The sequence below is a fragment of the Python bivittatus genome, unplaced genomic scaffold (assembly GCF_059951505.1).
Source record: "Python bivittatus isolate LINGU-HERP-01145 unplaced genomic scaffold, Pbiv_v1 ctg000700_np1212, whole genome shotgun sequence".
NCBI classification, from domain to species: Eukaryota; Metazoa; Chordata; class Lepidosauria; order Squamata; family Pythonidae; genus Python; species Python bivittatus.
In genome coordinates, this window is record NW_028277098.1 from 66345862 (window position 1) to 66363113 (window position 17252).

The following is a 17252-nucleotide window of genomic DNA, read 5'->3' on the forward strand; positions in this document are numbered from 1 at the left end:
TCAATATTCTTTTTCTCCAGCAAAAAAGGCAAGCACAGAAAGTTAATCTCGTGCTTCTCTTTGCAAGCCTTGCAATTATTCACCCTTTCTTCCCCCGTGTGGGTTGCCGATCACCATTTCCTAGGCTAAGTTTAGAGATGTGATGATGTCAGATTAATTAACTGCATTTATCTCTTTGAAACTTTCTGGGCTGCTGTTCCAGTCAGTATTTTTGGGGTGATGAAGCTAGTTGGGAGGAGATCAACCAATCAGGTCTACCATAAACACTGTTCTTAGCATTTGTCCTGCTTGGTGAAGTTTATCTGTGCATGATACAATGAGAGGTTTTGTTTTTCTGCAGACCATTGACTGCAGACCCTGACCTTGATTAGGACTCAGAAGGAATGACTGGCCCAAAGTCCCCCAGCTGGTTTCCATGTCTAATGGAGGACTAGAATCTAGATCTCCCCACTCCTAGTCCAGCACCTTAAGGCACAGCAGCTCAACCTTGGCAACTTTAAGATGAGGAGACTTCAACTTCTAGAATTCCTCAGCCAACATGCTGGCTGGGGGATTCTGGGGGCTGAACTCCACACAACTTAACGTTGCCAAGATTGAGAAACACTATCTTATGTACTATACCACATTGGCTCTCTCAGAACAACAATCCATAAGCTTCGGGAAACATTCAGTTGAGAAACTGCTGCTGCCCTGGGGGCTGAATTGATGGGCTATATAGCTTAAGACAGCTGTACTAAACTGATGCAAAGGAGTAGAAGAAGATATGTGGCAACCATAAGTAAAACATGAGCATAGCCTGGGAAAACAAAGTGTGAGAAAGAAACTCAAGGTTGCCCCACCTTGACTGTCTTTCTTATAGGAACGAGGGAAAGAAGGGGAAACACTGTCGGGCTTTGAAGATTCTGTTACTAAAGCCTGTATCAATAACATATTTTTAGTATTTCTTGTAGTGTCTCTTTCTTGACCTGACCTGCTTTGAAGGACTGGATTCCTCCAGACATAAGAAGACTGTAGCTGGTAGCAGCCATACTGGCCAAGAATCCTGGGAATTGACATATCCAGAGGCAAAAGATGGTCTAATAGCTTGCACACCTTTTTAATTATTTATAATCATTTTTATTCAATTATCAATTAATCTGGCTGCCAGAAAGCTTGCATACACTTAAGAAAAGTAGAACTTCAAGCTTTCCTCTGAGTTTGTTTGTCTCTACCCTAACACCGAGTTTAAAAAAATCCTGTATGTTATAGCATGATTGTGGATGGAATGCCATATAAATCAGTTTGTTCCTGCTTAGCTGTCTGTGACAGCTTATCATTCTTTAAAATCTTTTCAAAGGGACTACACCCTTCTTGGGTATGCAGCATTTAATGTTTATGCATAGCTGAGTTTCATGTGAGTTAGCGGCATGAATAACTTGCGTCATGTCATAACAGATACTTACAGGAAAGGGAGTGCTGTGTTTTTATTATATAACTTCCCCACTGTATTTTTATCCAGTTAGCACATAGTTGTCGCTGATTACACAGATCTGTGAATAAGTACAAGTGTCAGTGCATAATTTGAATTATTGTGTTTTCATGAATCAATGAGCTCTCTAATTTCCAAGATAATTAGATCCAGATTCAGCTTTAATCCCCTTCCCAACCCCCTTTTAAAAAAGTGTATTTTTCTCGCCCTTAATTTCCTTTGCAATGATTTTCCCCCATCACATCCACTCAAGATCACTGGGTATTTATGGAAAGGACAGTGAGTACTTGCTTTACATACAGAGTTTCAGGTCTCATTGAGCTACTGGGACCTGTCTGACTCAGCGCAAAAAAGCTAGTTATGTTTCAGTGCTAAAATGCTGAGTATGGTGCAGGACTACCTCCCAGCTCCTCATCTTCTGTTCTTCCCTTCCCATAAAATGTCCTTACACTTAACATTTATCCCATCATAATGTCATCGCAATAAGTTGTATCACCCTTTCATTTCTTTCCACCAACTGTCATGGCTGAAATGGCTTCTTATATGGCAGCTAGTGGGAGAAAATCCTCAGACTCTGCAGGCTCTTCAACCCTTTCTAGTGAAATAACGGTGATACTATTTATTTCAGGGAGTTTCCATTTCAGGGAATCATAGTTCCTTAAATTGCCTTCTGAAAGTGCATATGAAGCCCCTTTTTTTAACTTGTTAAAGCAGCCATTTTCAGACACCGTTCCTGGTTGTCCCCACTGACATATACACACAGATCAGCTTTGCTTCACTGAGAAGAATGTGAAGCAAAGTGGCTGGATATACCCAAAGTGCCTCTATTGTAGTATCTCCAGCTGTACTATGCTATGGCAAAGCATTTCTAAATATGATTGTCTGCTATTCAGGTTTTACATGCCACTTCTAAAATGGTTGAGAGTCACAATCGTATTACCCAGAATGGACAGGATCCCCCCCCCCCGCCCCCTTGGTATGTCTACTCCTTAGGCAGTATGGAATGCACACAAATCTCATGGAAAGATAAGACAATTTTAATGTTAAATATCTACTTTCTTTTGTTTTTTTAGAGTACTGCCCTCTTGTGGAAAAATAATGTCACATTATTTCTTCTTTAACATTACCAATCAGTTTTATTCATTTTTATATTATTATTGTTGTTCATACAATCAGCCAGATGTTTAGACTGGATTTGGCATTTTTATCCACCTATCGAGTCCTTCCCAAGGACCTGAGATAGGAAGATGTTGTTTGATGGTGTTAAAGATATTGTCACAGGATGTAAGTTGTTCCAAGTAAAGCTGCCTTTTCCAATTAACTGATAGTGATTTTGTCAATGCTGATGGTGTTCAAGTGGTGGTCCACTGTTTCTTCAGCTTCTTTGCAGAGGCAGCATTTGCTGTCTGTGGCTGTCTTCTCAATTCTGGCTTTGTTTGCATTTGTTCTTAAGGCTTGGTCTTGTGAAACCAGAATTAGCCCCTCTGTCTCTTTCTTCAACTTTCCTGCTCTTAGCCATTGCCAGGTCTTGTTGTTATCTGCTTTGCCTGCTAGCTTTTTTGTGTACTGGCCATGTAATACTTTGCCTTGCCATGTCTCTTTTGTATTCTTCATTTGGTCTTTCATGTCGGCCAGTTTTGTCTTTTCAGTATTCAGTAAGCCTCCATGGTGTACTACATTCAGTGTATCTTCTTTACTGTCCTTCAGATATCCTTCCAATGCCTTTTTTTCTTCTTCAACCGTCTGATGTACTCACAACATTCCATGCCCACCAATGCTCCTTGGTAAGTAGAGTCTGTCAATGTCACTGCATGGATGAAGGGCATGATTCATTGTCATTGTTTTTCTGGTCTTCCTATCCAGGGCTTCTAGTTCTGCTTGAGTTCAGTCCACTATTCCAGTTGTCTATTTAATGACTGAATTGCCTTGATGGTATTTCCATCAGTGAGTTTAAGATCTTCTTTGCTTTCTTTTTTCTTCTTGACTTTAATGTGCTTGATGTTGTCAGCCTGAAGGAAGCCCAAGTATTTGCAGTGATTTCTTCATCCAGACTCTTGATGTTAGGGCATCTTGATTCCTTCAGTTTTCACTATTTTTCCTCTGTTGATGGTAAGGGTGCTATATTTGTCCAGTCCAAACTCTATTGCAATATCTTGGATGTATATGTGGACAGTGTTGAGCAGCAATTCTATTTCAAATGGTATATTTTCCATACAGCTTCAGATCGTCCATTTAAAGGAGGTGGGATAACCTGGCAGATGTTTTTGATGTTTTGATAGCCATGGCCTGACTTGTTCAGTATTGTTGACAGAGGAATCAATGCAATGACAAGCAGTAGTGGTGACAGTGAGTCTCCTTGAACGATTCCTCTCTTAATTTTAACTTCTCCCAGTCTATCACCATTGACCAGCAACTGTGTTTTCCATTGTGCCACTGATCTTTGCACAAAATATATTTCTACTGCAGTAAAATCTTCTAAATTTCTGTTTTAAATGTTCTAATTTTCAATTTCCCATAGGGTTTCATTGAAAATATATAAGAGAAGTAACAAGCAGATTTCAAGAGTACTGATGTGTCTGCACAGTGTATGGAAATTATCCTGTCTTCATTCCCCTACATCAGCAAGAAAAACCCTGCCTTAGATACTATACTTTATCCAGGATGTTAATGCACTAGAAATTGATTTACTACAAATTGAAGATTGGAGGAATGATCTCTCTCTCTCTCTCTCTCTCTCTCTCTCTCAATTTCTCTCTCTCTCTCAATATCAAAAGCTGAGAAAAATATAACTGTAAGGTAAACATTTTCTAACCTAGAAAACCAACTGAAACTTTGTCCTCAAATTGCAACCAACCATTGATCCATACTGGATCAATCATTACATGTTTAGCACCAAAAGCTACTTGGCACCAGATCAAATGCAAAATTTATTTCCTAGAGCTGAGGGGTACAGTCTGTAGCAGAGTGTAGTTAAAGAAATATCAACAAGAAGCAACTCCTGTTTGGGGGCAAAAGAGCTGTAAGTCAGCCAAGTATAATCAGAAAACACCTCTGAGAATTATTGGGAGGGGTGTGTCAGAGAAACCATTCCTATTACTGCTTGAGGATGGGAAACTTAAATGTCAGGTTACCAACATTTGTCTTATTATCAGTGTGTGAATCATTTGACTACACTTTCCTCGTATTTTCTAGTTTAGGCTTCATACCTTTCAGTGGTTTCCAGTTAACTGCCTTGGTGCTGTACCAACAGCATTTTGAAACAGACTGTTGGTATAAAACAAACATGTTTATTTTCACACTGTGATGTGGTTTTAGAGGAACGTGTTATTGAGAGCATGTTATATTTTTTTCATCTGTTGTTAGTGTTTTCAACAGAACAAGACCAAAAGATGCAGTAATGGAATATTACCACATTAAATAAATAACCAAGGCTTCTGAAACAACGTGAGCAGAACTAGATAAGTTGTTTTGTTCCTGTTGCTGGACCAATTCTGTTGTTGACAATGCTTTTGGCAGAGAACTGATTTGTCAAGCAGAATAGAAGGTGGTTTATATCTAGCACTTACAAGATTTCTATCAAAGCTTAATATACATTTGAAAGTAGGTAGCATGTCCCTAATCTCTGCTGGTAGAGTTTTGTATAGGACAGTCTTGAAACAATGAGATAAATTCCCTGCCTTGAAATATGGGGAGTTTTATATGTGCTCTTTGTTTGTAACATGGATATTACATCATGATTTTTCTGAGTGGCTCAGGGCAACACATGTGTTTCCTCCTTCACACCCACCATTTTACCTGCAGAACAATCCTGCTAAGTAGATTAGGCTTAAGACCAAGGTATGACAAATATGACTTGAGACAAAATATTAAAGGGCAAAGATATCACATGGGCAATAAACATATGTATTGTCAAGACCATTGTTTGCCCAATTCTAACATATGGTGTTAAAGAAGCAGTTACTGACCAACAATCCTGGCAAAATGGTGCCAATTCCAAAGAGTCAGAAACTGCTGAACAACATAAAAAGAGTTTGCTCCTGACACAGGAAAAGGAGGGACGGTTTTAGAGAAGATTGCTCAGACAGGAGAGGTCAGCTTCTTCAAACCTTTATACCAATGTTTCTCAACCTTACCAACATTAAAATGTGTGGATTTTGACTCCCAGAGTTCCCCAGCGATTCTGGGGGTCAAAGTCCACCCATCTTAAACTTGCTAAGATTGAGAAACACTGCTCTATTCAAATGAAATGAGAGCTGAAATTAGGTTCAGGAGTTTGGAAAGGAAACTCTTTTAAATTCTATTATTTTAAAAGGGTACTCTTAGTTTTTATTTTGGACTGAACAAAGCATTTTCTGCTACCCCTTCCATGAGAGCAAACCTATCTGATTTCAGTCTTTTAAAGGCAAGACAGCTGGTGCAAAAGTTCAGAACTATAGGACAAATTAACCGCCCCTCTTTTTAGTGAACAGTGTCTAGGAAAATTGCAGATGTTAGAGGGGTGTCTGCTGCTAGGAAACATGGCAATTTACAGAAATAGGTAAAGGGAATGGGAGTTGGGTTACTTTACATTTAGATTTTATATAAAAAGGGGCATGCACCTCTTTGAAGGCCATAATTAATTTATATTTTCAGATAAAGGACTTGGTATTTTTCTCCTGGTGAATTGAGATTGGAGAGCTTCTGATGAATTGTTCCCTTGTCTGTCACTTGTTTCAACCAACTTCTCTCTCCATCCTTCTTCCTGTCTTTTAGAAATAAAGGTTTAGGGTTGCACAGTGTTTTTCTGTAGTGCTTAGATGCATTGAATTGCTTCACAAGTATCTTGCTTTGCTGTACAGAATCACACAGTCAGTCCAGAGCAGCCTGATTTTCCTCAAGGATCTGTCAACACAGATACAAATTAAAAGGTGAAATCTCCTTTGAGTTCAGCTTGCTTCCTGGTGATTTCATGGATACATCATTACAGTTTTTTTGGCAAAAGCATGGAAGTGGCTTGTTGGTGTCTTCTTCCAGGATGTCCTTTCAACTTCCCAGTCTAGCCTATAACCCTCTGATTTCCTGGAGGTCTCCCATCCAAATACTAACCAGATATAACAATACAATCTCACAAGATTGACAAATCTAATGAGCTTTTGGTGATTTTCATGAGATCATTAAAATCTTGTGACTTTCGCACCAGAGCACTGGAACCTTGGGAGCTCTTACAAATGGAATCAAAGCTTGAAAAGGTTACTGATCCCTAACTTATGACGTTATGACTGAATGGGGATGTACACCAATCCTAATCCTAAATGATCCTGCAAATAAAATATTATATGCAACTGTCAATTTCTAATGCCTATCAGAAAAGGGCTTCCTCTGGTATGGAAACCCTATTACTCAGTTCTCAGAGAAAAATGCTTCCTGCATGTGCTCGGATGTCCTAACATCACTGCTACACATGTTCTGAGCTGTGCTTTAGCATTACAAACACTTTCTGATGACAGGCAAGCCCTAACTTGTCCAACCACATCTTGACTGAAAGTGCTGACTGTGGACAGAGCCTGTCACATGTGTTTTTGACTTCTTGCCTCTGGGTTCCTTATGATTTACCATGGTTTAAAGGCTCATAATAGTAATGGGCAAAGAAACAGATAATTTCTTCCACACTAATGATCTATACTGTCTAATACCATCATTCTGCAACTCTGGAGATGCAGCAGTAATGAATACAGGCTTTACTTTGTCACAATGACGACTAGCTAATGTTATAAAGAATTATAATTTGGAAATGCAATGTGATTGCACAGACTTACTTAGCCTTCTTGGATGGGAAGCAAAGAAAGCATAAAACAGGTATTTTAAAACATCCCAAAGTTTGCTTCTGAATGGTTGCTTCTGGAAATTTCACTACCTATTCTCAAAATCAAATCAAAACAAATAAGGAAGAACATATTAGAAGAGCAACTACATCAGATTTTCCTGTTCTTAGAGATAGTCCAGTGTCTTATATAAATGAAAACATGGAAATAGAGGATTACCTTAAAGAACATGTTACAAAACAGATGACCTTGTACTAAACTCAGTTTGTCAAACCGAGATATGGAAAATGTCCCTTTGTATATGCAAGTTGCTTCCTCCCTGATATTGTGATGGAATGGAATGATGAAGGCCAGGTTCAGGGAGATAAGCATTTTCTTAGCTCGCTGATGGAGTGTGGGAACTACAAGAGGATGAGACTGGCACCTCCCTGAGGAATTCACACTGTTGTGGCTGGCTGACTTGGGAGATGGGGTTTCAGTCTGGGAAGATTCTTGCTAGAGGTTGTACTTAATAAACATAGCTGAACTGATTTTGCATTGTCTCTTGGAGTTCCTTGGGCTAGGCCTGACAGATATACATAACTCCTGCACTGCACCACAAAGGGATGAAAGGATTGTACATCCTACACCATGATAGAAAACTGGCATGGGAATATGGGGGGCTGAGTCCCTGAGGTATCCATGCTTTCTGGACTGAGATGAAGTTGGGAATAATTTCATGAATGAATACCATCCCCTTTATAGGTACCTTGAAAGCATCCCAAAATTGGAAAGGGCTAGCTGGAGCATTATTGTTTGTTTGTTTGTTTCCTTTATTCAGTTTATATGGGCACCAGAGACTCTGGATGGCTAACAAGACATTAAAAACAGTAGTCAACCAAAATTAAAATTACTGTCCAGTTGTCAAAGCATTACATAGCTTTATGTACTGGTGTATTCCACATGCCACAAACTAAAATAATGATAGATTGGATCCTGTGAATACATTAAACTGTCCATTCTGAAGGTAGAAAGTTAGTGACTTAAATATATTTAGTCTTTGCAAGTGAAAAATAGTGCAGTCACAGGCAAAAGGGGGTAGAGAAAGGTGTCACCATCACCCAGCTTTCTTGAATCCTACTCAAAAAAGTTACAGAAATAGTGCCAGCAGAAGACTCAGCTTGATAGTAATGCCAAGAACAAGTATCATCATATTAAATGATGGTATTTTGGGTGAGTATTTTATTTTATTTTTTATTTTTTACAAATGTATAATATGGCTGCCCACTTACCAAAAGAAATTCTGGACAGAGAGGTTTGGTTGATGTTGCAGTTTTTCCACCATTCTCATAATGCATTTGCAAACTGATTCTGAAACACAAGATTGAAATGTGTATGCATTTTGTAATTGAACACAATGTATTAGACCTCAAGTCCCATGATTCTTAAACAGCATGGTCTATGGGATGCTCAGTGAATTTGGAGGATACCAGCTTGAGAAAACCTGACATAAGCTGTTCAAATATGAGTGGTGAAAACTAGCCTATCAATTCCACTCTCAGTTTAGCCATGCATGGACATGGGTAAGGTACAATATAGCTACTTATTAACAAGGAAGTGCATGCAGCATACACCAAAATAACCATATGATATCTTCACATGATATCAGAAACTAGAAGGTTTAGGAAAGTACCATACCTGTTTAGAAGCCATCTAGCGAAAGAGCATGCAGTTAAAACAAATTGTGGAGCTATTTTATCTTTTCCTATTTTCTCTTTCTTTCACAGTAACGGGAATGATGGAATACACAATGAGGAAAATTCCATATATGAGTCAAGATGATTGAATAAGAGAAACATCCCCATAATACAAGAGTTCCAAGAGAGGTGTAGGAACAAAACACAAGTCATTGCCAACTTGAAAGTTCTTGGGGGAGTAAGAGGATTAATAATGATAATGATACATAATACATAATAGCTTCCTTCTAATAATCATGAGTAGTAGATATTCCTCTTGGTTTATTAGAAATAAAAACCCCAAATAACAGTGTTATACCATTTTTATCACAAAGGAAAATAACTTACAGCAGTAAGCAAGCTCTGAAGTTCACCATGGTCTGATAAAATCAAAATCTTTCAAATTTTTTCCTTAGTCATTCTTGCTCTAATACATGTTTCTACCAACCCCTCAAGACAGTACTCTTTTAGAAGACACCTCCCATTTTTGTTCCTTCCTTTCTCCTATGTGTATAATATAGCTTGCTAAACAGGTTTGATCAAGCAGTGCAAATACCAGGCAATATGTCTTGCATATTTCTAATAGGTATTGTATCCTGCACGTAGGTATGCACATGTCTTCTCTACTGAGTATGAATATTACTGGGCCTGTTTTTAATCTCATTGAATTCAGTGGGATATATCTCTGAGTAGACCTGTATTGAATACAGTCATAACACGTAAGGCTTGGAAGTTACCTTGATCATCTAGTCCAGTGTTGTCCAAACTTGGCCACTTTAAGATGAGTGGACTTCAACTCCCAGAATTCCCCAGCCTGCAAGGTTGCATCTTGTATGGCTGGCTGGGGAATTCTGGGAGTTGAAGTCCACTCATCTTAAAGCGGCCAAGTTTGGACAACACTGATCTAGTCTAACTCTCTGCCCAGTGCAGGAATCCACTAGTAAAGCACGCTTGACAGATGACCATTGGAACTCTTTAAATACCTCTAGCAAAGGAGACTCCACCTCTTCTCAAGGCAGTTTGTTCCATTATTGAATAGATCATCCCACTGGGAAATCTTTTCTGATATCTAACCTAAATCTTATTCCTTCTAATTTTAAAGCCACAATGTATTGTCCTGTGTTCTGGAACAACCCTGAACAATTTGGCCCCATCTTTTATATGGCAGCCCTTCAGATTCTTGAAGACAGCTATCCTGTCTTCTCTTCTCTAAGGTACTCAATGTACAGGCTAAATGTACTCAATGCCTCAAATTAGTTCTCATAATGTTTTCCTTCTAGTCACCCTATCATACTGATTGCCATTCTCTGGATATGCTCCACTTTGTTGCCAAAGAAAAAGCAGTGCCCAGAACTGAATGTACTCTGATCAACACAGAATAGAGAGGAATGATAGCTTCCCTTGATCTTCTCATTAGACTTCCATTGACAAATCATAGGATTTTTTTTTCCTCAGGTGCATCACAGTGTTGGTTCAAATTCAGCTTGTGAACCACTAAGATGTTGAAATTAATCTTGCTAGTTTCTGCCCATTGTTTCAGCTTCTCAGGATCCTGAATTCTAAACAGAGTGGCAAGATAAATGTTTGGGAGGAAGGGAGTAGGGTATTTGTATTCACCAAAACAGTTCCCTTCTTCACACCTTGGATGTATTTTTTATCATACTACAGAACCAATGCATACCAAACACATTCTAATTCCCTGCATTTCTGAAGACCAAGAATGGAGAATTCAGAACAAGGAGGCTGGTCCATAGGATGGCTGCAGTATGGGTATGAGAAGCCTTGATGTAATTCCAGTTGTGAAATTTCCTGCAAGGTTGCGTCTTGTATCTAAATATAATTGTACATGAAAAGTTTGCAATTACACCTCCCATGTGCAGTTAAATCGGAATCATGTTGATCTGCCATCTGGTTAATCCAAATAAGCAAAGCAGTAACAGGATATCACATAGTCACTTGGTGCAAAAATCACTCCCCCAATAGTGTCAGCTCCTCAGATTAGTTTCTACTTCCTCTTTTATTTCCTATTCTGGTGCTACAGATCCAAAGAAAGCTACAATCTAATTTACTAAGCCAATTTATGGGAAAGCTGGAGGTTCGTCCAGAAACAGTGCAGCTGCCGAGAAAAGATTACAAGAGTTTCTTCTCATTAGATATGACTTCTAGAGTACTACCACCTGGCACTTTGGCATCAGTCCTGGATCACCTGTGCTCCCATCAACCCACACCACTATCACAACTGAGCAACCAAGCCAATTTACTTCCAGCTTGACTGCAACTCAGGAGGAATTGCAAAACTTCTGTTTTGCAACTAAGAACAATAGAGTTTGATAGAGGTCTGTTTTCCCATTGGCAAAAGTGCCTGCCTCACCCTGCTTTCCTGGCTTCTCTTTCTTGCAATTGCCAAACTGCCATCATACTAGAGTGAAGCGATAGTTTTGCAGTCCTCCCCTCTCATTGACCATTTTGCTCCATTCCTTGAAAATGAGGCAAGAAGCTTCGTACATCAGAGAATGCTGTAGACATATAGGACATGGACCTTAGCAAAGCCTTTGATAGAGTCTCTGGTTATATTCTCCTTCATAAAATGGTAAAATATCAACAAGATGCTACTTCTCTTAGATGAAGTCACAGTTGGCTGAATGATCACACCCAAAGAAGACTCATTAATGGCTCCATCTCAGCCTGGAAGGAAGTGACAAGTGGAGTGCCACAGGACATCTCAGGAACTTGGATGAGGGAGTTGGCGTGACAGTTACAAAGTGTGTGGATGACACAAAGCTGGATGGTTAATACTTTAGATAAAAATGAGAAGATTCAAGAGGATCTAGACAGACTTGAGCAGTGAGTTGACATCAGTAGGATGGAATTTTACAGGGAGAAATGTAAAGTTCTGCATCTGGAAGGGAAAAATGGAAGACACCACTATAAGATATGGAGGAGACCTGATGTGAAACAGATTTGGGCTCTGGGTATCCTTGCTGATCACAAGCTAAACAAGAGCTTGCAGTGTGATACAGCTGTTATAAAGACAAATTTTATCTTCAAGGGCATTAACAGAAGCTGAAAGTTCAGATCCAATCAGGAGCACCACAGTTCAAAAAGGGCAGAGACAAATTGGAGGAAGTTCAGAGGAAGGTACCAAGAGGGTAAAAATGTCTGAAAACCAAGTCCTGTGAGGACTGATTAAAAGATTTGAGTATGTTTAGCCTAAAGAAAAGACTGAGGGAAGATAATGATAGCAATCTGAAAGTATCTGAAGGTTTGTCACACAGAAGAGGGTTTGAACCTATTATCTATTATTATATTATATTACTCTGAGAAACCAGGAGACTGTGAATTCTAGTCCCACCTTAGGCATGAAAGCTGGCTCAGCCCACGATGTCATGCTTGGGGGACAAGCTGGTCGGTAAATTCTTGCTGCAACCAATGGATCAACATTTGGTTGACCTGAAAAAAAGTGGACCCTGCACCTGCAGGAAAATGCTAGGAAGAATATATATATATATTCTTATTATTATTATTCTTATATATATTGTGTGTGTGTGTATAATATATATATATACACACACACACACACACATACATACATACACACACACACACACACACACTGAGAGGGAGATATATATATGTATGTGTATGTGTGTATGTATGTGTATATATATATAGTCTGAGAATAGAATAGAATAGAATAGAATAGAATAGAATAGAATAGAATAGAATAGAATAGAATAGAATAGAATAGAATAGAATAGAATAGGTTTGTTAATAGTCTGTTAATAGTAATATAATATAGTAATATAATAATATAATATAATAGTCAGGAAATTCCTCCTGATATCTAGCTGAATTTCCTTCCTTGTAATTTTAGCCTACTGGTTCTGTTCTTCCTCAGAGGCAGTATATTATATTATTATATCATATTGCCTCAGAGGAAGAAGAACAGAACCAGCAGGCTAAAACTACAAGGAAGGAGGTGCAGGTTAGACATCAAGAGGAATTTCCTGACTATACAACCTGACAGCTAGTAGAATAGGCTACCACATCATATAGTGAGTTCTCTTTCACTAGAGAGAGATCTTCGAACAGTAGCTAGATGGTCATTTCTCAGAGGTACTATAGTGAATCCTGAACTAGCAGGGGGTTGGACTGGATGATTTCTGAAGTCACTCCCAACTCTACAATTCTCTGATTCTAAGAAGAGAAGGACAAAAGGACTGTGACCAGATGCTGACTTTTGTGCTCCCATTGGTCAGTAAGAGCGCTGCTTGGTCATCTGGAGTTCTTTTCAGCAGCTACACTGAGGACAAGTCTAGGCTATCATGAACCTGCTTAATAGAGCTTGGGAAGGATTTAATGAATGACGACAATGGCTGTGAACGTGCCCCTAGATTCTTAGTATTTCTTTTAAACTGTTTGTTTTTACTTTGTTTTTTTTTTAAATTGTAGTTATTCTGTAAGCTGCCAGGGGTCGTAATAGATTTAGGCAATCTATAAATCCTATAAATAAACACATGCGATCTAATTAAGTTTGGTCTGTGAATTCATAAAGCATTGTTCAGTGAAACTCTCTGTTGTTCCCTATACTACTTAGAAGCTTCTGAAGATTGGTCCCAGCTGTAGAAATAGCACCTTTCAAAAATGGATTATCTGTATCTGAACTCACAGGTCTGAACAAAGCAGACATCAGTGTGTAACGGTTGGTTCTCAGACTGGGAAAAATTCAGACTGTTGTAAAAAGAGCCAACTGGAACCTCCCTCCTTATCAGTGAAAAGACCACTAGTTCACAAGAAGGCTGTTAGAAAGAAGATAAGGAAATATCTACTTTAATGTACTTTGGGGTATATTGGTTTTAGATAGGAAGTAGTTCAGCTGCTGGAGTCTTGTATTCCAACCTTTTCTTTTCAATGCATTTTGCTAAAGAGACTCTGCATGAAAAAAATATCACTTTTGGTTTTGGGCACACACCAAGAGCTTGTGCAATACTTATAAAATGAGTATTCATAACTGCCATAAGAACTCTAATGTCATAATGAAGTTAATATTAAAAGTGATAAAGGATAGAGGATTTTCGGTCTCTCTTAATCTTACTCATTTGCACAAATCTGCAAATGAAAGACTGGGATTCTCATATATTTCAATAAGGTACGCCAGTTCAACCAGATCCGATTGTTTTTTGGGGGGGATTGTTTTTTAACTTTAAATTTTATTGGGGGGGGTTGCATAAATAATTTTTATTGTTAAAATAGTGAAATAGAAAACACAACAAAAGAACACTATGTTATAATGGTTAAATGACTTAAATATTACAACAAATTAGTAAAAAGAAAAGATCCATATGATAAGCACCCAGTTTTTCTGTTTTTGTTTTTGTTTTTATTGTTTCTTGTTTTTACTTTTTATATGATATTCCTTTATCTTATGATTGTTAGCCACCCAGAATTCTGGTTTAAGATGGGTGGCCATATAAATATTTGAAATGAATGAATGAATGAATGAATGAATGAATGAATGAATGAATGGAATTAATTCAGTTACTGAGTTTAACATTAAATCTGGTTTAAATCTGGTATATCTGTTGATATATAATGTGTCATCTTCTCTTTTTTAGAACATAAATTGATAACAGATTCATATCCTGAATCCATTCCTAAAATCAGGACTGTGACTTTCTTGACAAATTCCATATTTTAGGAATACAGTTCAACATATCCTTAAATAAAATATTTCTTCCAAGAATTATATTAACACACATTAATTAGAACAAGACCAAATCATATGAGTTAAAGAACCTTTATATTCTTACATCACCAATGTAAGAAATTTAATGACTATCCCTTTTTAAGCATTCTTTGAGGGGTCCAATAGGCCCAAAATAACATTTTCTGATGAATTAGTTTCATTAAGTCAAAGAAGTATATTTCACGTTTTTTAATTCCTGGAGCTATTGATATTCCACATCTTGGACATTAGAGCTGGATATTCCAATTCTGCCTTCCACAGATTCAATATATATAAACAATACTGATTCTAATTGATTCCAGTTGATCCACCCTTGATAACTAGGACTACCAGATTTGGGTTGCAAAAACTCAACATGACTAGTAGATGGTAGAAAAAAGATATGGAACATCCATATTTTGGCATCCCAAATCTTTTAGTCCTACCCCAGTAATTGTCTCATCAGAAAACTCTGGGAAACTGCAACTGTTCCCAACATTCTATTAAGCAGCGATTTGTTTTGAATATGGGTTATTGAACAAACCAGAACCAATTGGTCTTGCAGACAAGCAAAGTAATTATGGCTTGTTTGGCCAATTCCTGGGTTGGTTTTCCTAGGTCCTTTTTAGTTTACCTTTACCTTGCATCTCTGTGAACTGGTAAGCAGTTTGAATGGTACACAGAAATGAACAAGGAAGAAACCAGGAAACTACAAGGAGTTTCTCCCATCTGAACATCACACATAGCCACAGCTGCAAACAGTAATTCAGAACAAGCCAATATATCCAAGTGTCATTTAGCTGCCTAAAATAATCCATAGTTGATTCTCTGACCCTGTTTGTACATCCTGCTAAATCAAAAAGAAACAGAGCATATCATGGATTACAATCTTGTGTGTTTTGGTCTATGCCCCTCATCTATAACAGACAGATATTGAAGACAGTTGCCTACTGCTGTTATGTTAATCAGTATGTGAAACCTCTAGCACACCATAGGTAGTAATATTAGTAGCAGTAGCAATAGTATCAGAATCATTAGAAGCAGCAGCAGTAGGCATACTGGGTTGCAAAAATCCAGATAACCATTAGATGGCTGCAAATAGTTTGTGTCTCTTTGGTGCCATCTAGCAGGTATCTGATTTTTGCAGCCTAGCTGTAGAAGCATTGGAAAGACTTCCACTGATAAGAGGAAAATGCATGTCTTGACTTTCTTGCAAGATTCTTCTTGCAGTTGGAACAATGCTTAAAATGAAATTTACACTGATTGACAGCTCATTCAGGTTTACCAAGACATAAATGCCATTTGAGTTTAAATGGAGCTTAAATCCCCTCATTGTAAGTGTTTCAAGTAGTTCTGGGAAATTATGGTTGTAAGAAAAAGCTGTAAGCATATGAAACATCTCTCAACATTACATCTTAAACAGCAGGTAATGCTCCATAAATATTTAATGGCTTAAGAAATTAATGTTTCAACTTGTTAATTTTTGTAAATATCCACATGACAGTATATTTTGGTTAACAGATGTCTTTCATACTGATGTACTTTCTGCTGATGAAGTAAAGTAGACTTCATAGCTGCATGAATATTTTTTGTCCTTTAAGAACTAAAACCATTACGTCCTCATACATTTAACTTTTACAAAGAATAAGTAAACACTTACCAGCTTTTAAGAGTTAAGTATAACTAATCCATGCTAAATGGTAATTCTTGGTTAAATATATTAAGTGCTTTTTTAGGACCAGTCCAAACTACATCTAATCCAGCATTCCTCATCAATCTAGTTTCTACAGCTCCCAAGATTCCCAATTAGAAGGCACAGTCCATCTCACTAACACCTCTGGAGGACTTTGGAATGAGGAAGGCTGCTTTAATCAAACATTCTACATAAGAATCCCAACAGCTGGCATGTGGACAGAAACCATTGGAAATAGACAAATTGTGAATCTCTGCCTACTTCTGCTTAACCCTGTATTTAATGACTGAAAAAAATGCTAAAATTAGCAAAATTCGTAATCTCAAATAAAAGCAGATTTGGTCCATTATATTTTTCCCATAAATATATTCTTTTGTCAATTCAAGAATAGTTATTTCCTCCTAATCTGTGCATATTTAAAAGGAGGTTTAAACTTGGTTTTAAATCTCTACTTTTTTATTCTAAATCGGCATGTTCAGCTGTCAAAAAATGCTCTCATCGGTATATTTGAGAAATGAATTCTCTTTGTGTTTTTAAAGTGGCCCAACAACCACATACAACCACCATACAATTGCTTCTTTGAAGTGCAACTATACTGAGGCCTTCAAACAGGCAGCTCAATTTTCTAGAGCTGAGTTCATATTTCCAAGAGGTTTTTCTGATAAAATTTGTGACAGGTGTGCTTTTCTCAACTTCAAGCCCTCCCTCCCTCTGAAACAGATAATTTTATCAACCATTCTTCTTTTGCGGGAAGGGGTGATTGTCACCCCTTGTATCAAAGTGGACAACTAGAGTCTCAATGTCTCATATGAACCCTGGAGATCTTGGAAGTGATACAGTTTATGATATT

General features: G+C 37.9%; 1 long non-coding RNA gene across 1 annotated transcript; it reads right to left on the reverse strand.

Moving 5' to 3' along the window:
* Window positions 1-6235: 6235 nt before the first annotated feature.
* On the reverse strand, window positions 6236-16499 carry LOC112540343 (uncharacterized). Its single transcript, XR_003084413.2, has 4 exons — window positions 16370-16499; window positions 8541-8619; window positions 7264-7361; window positions 6236-6349 (listed from the first exon to the last, which is right to left on the reverse strand). It is a non-coding gene; the product is annotated as an uncharacterized LOC112540343 (long non-coding RNA).
* Window positions 16500-17252: the final 753 nt, after the last annotated feature.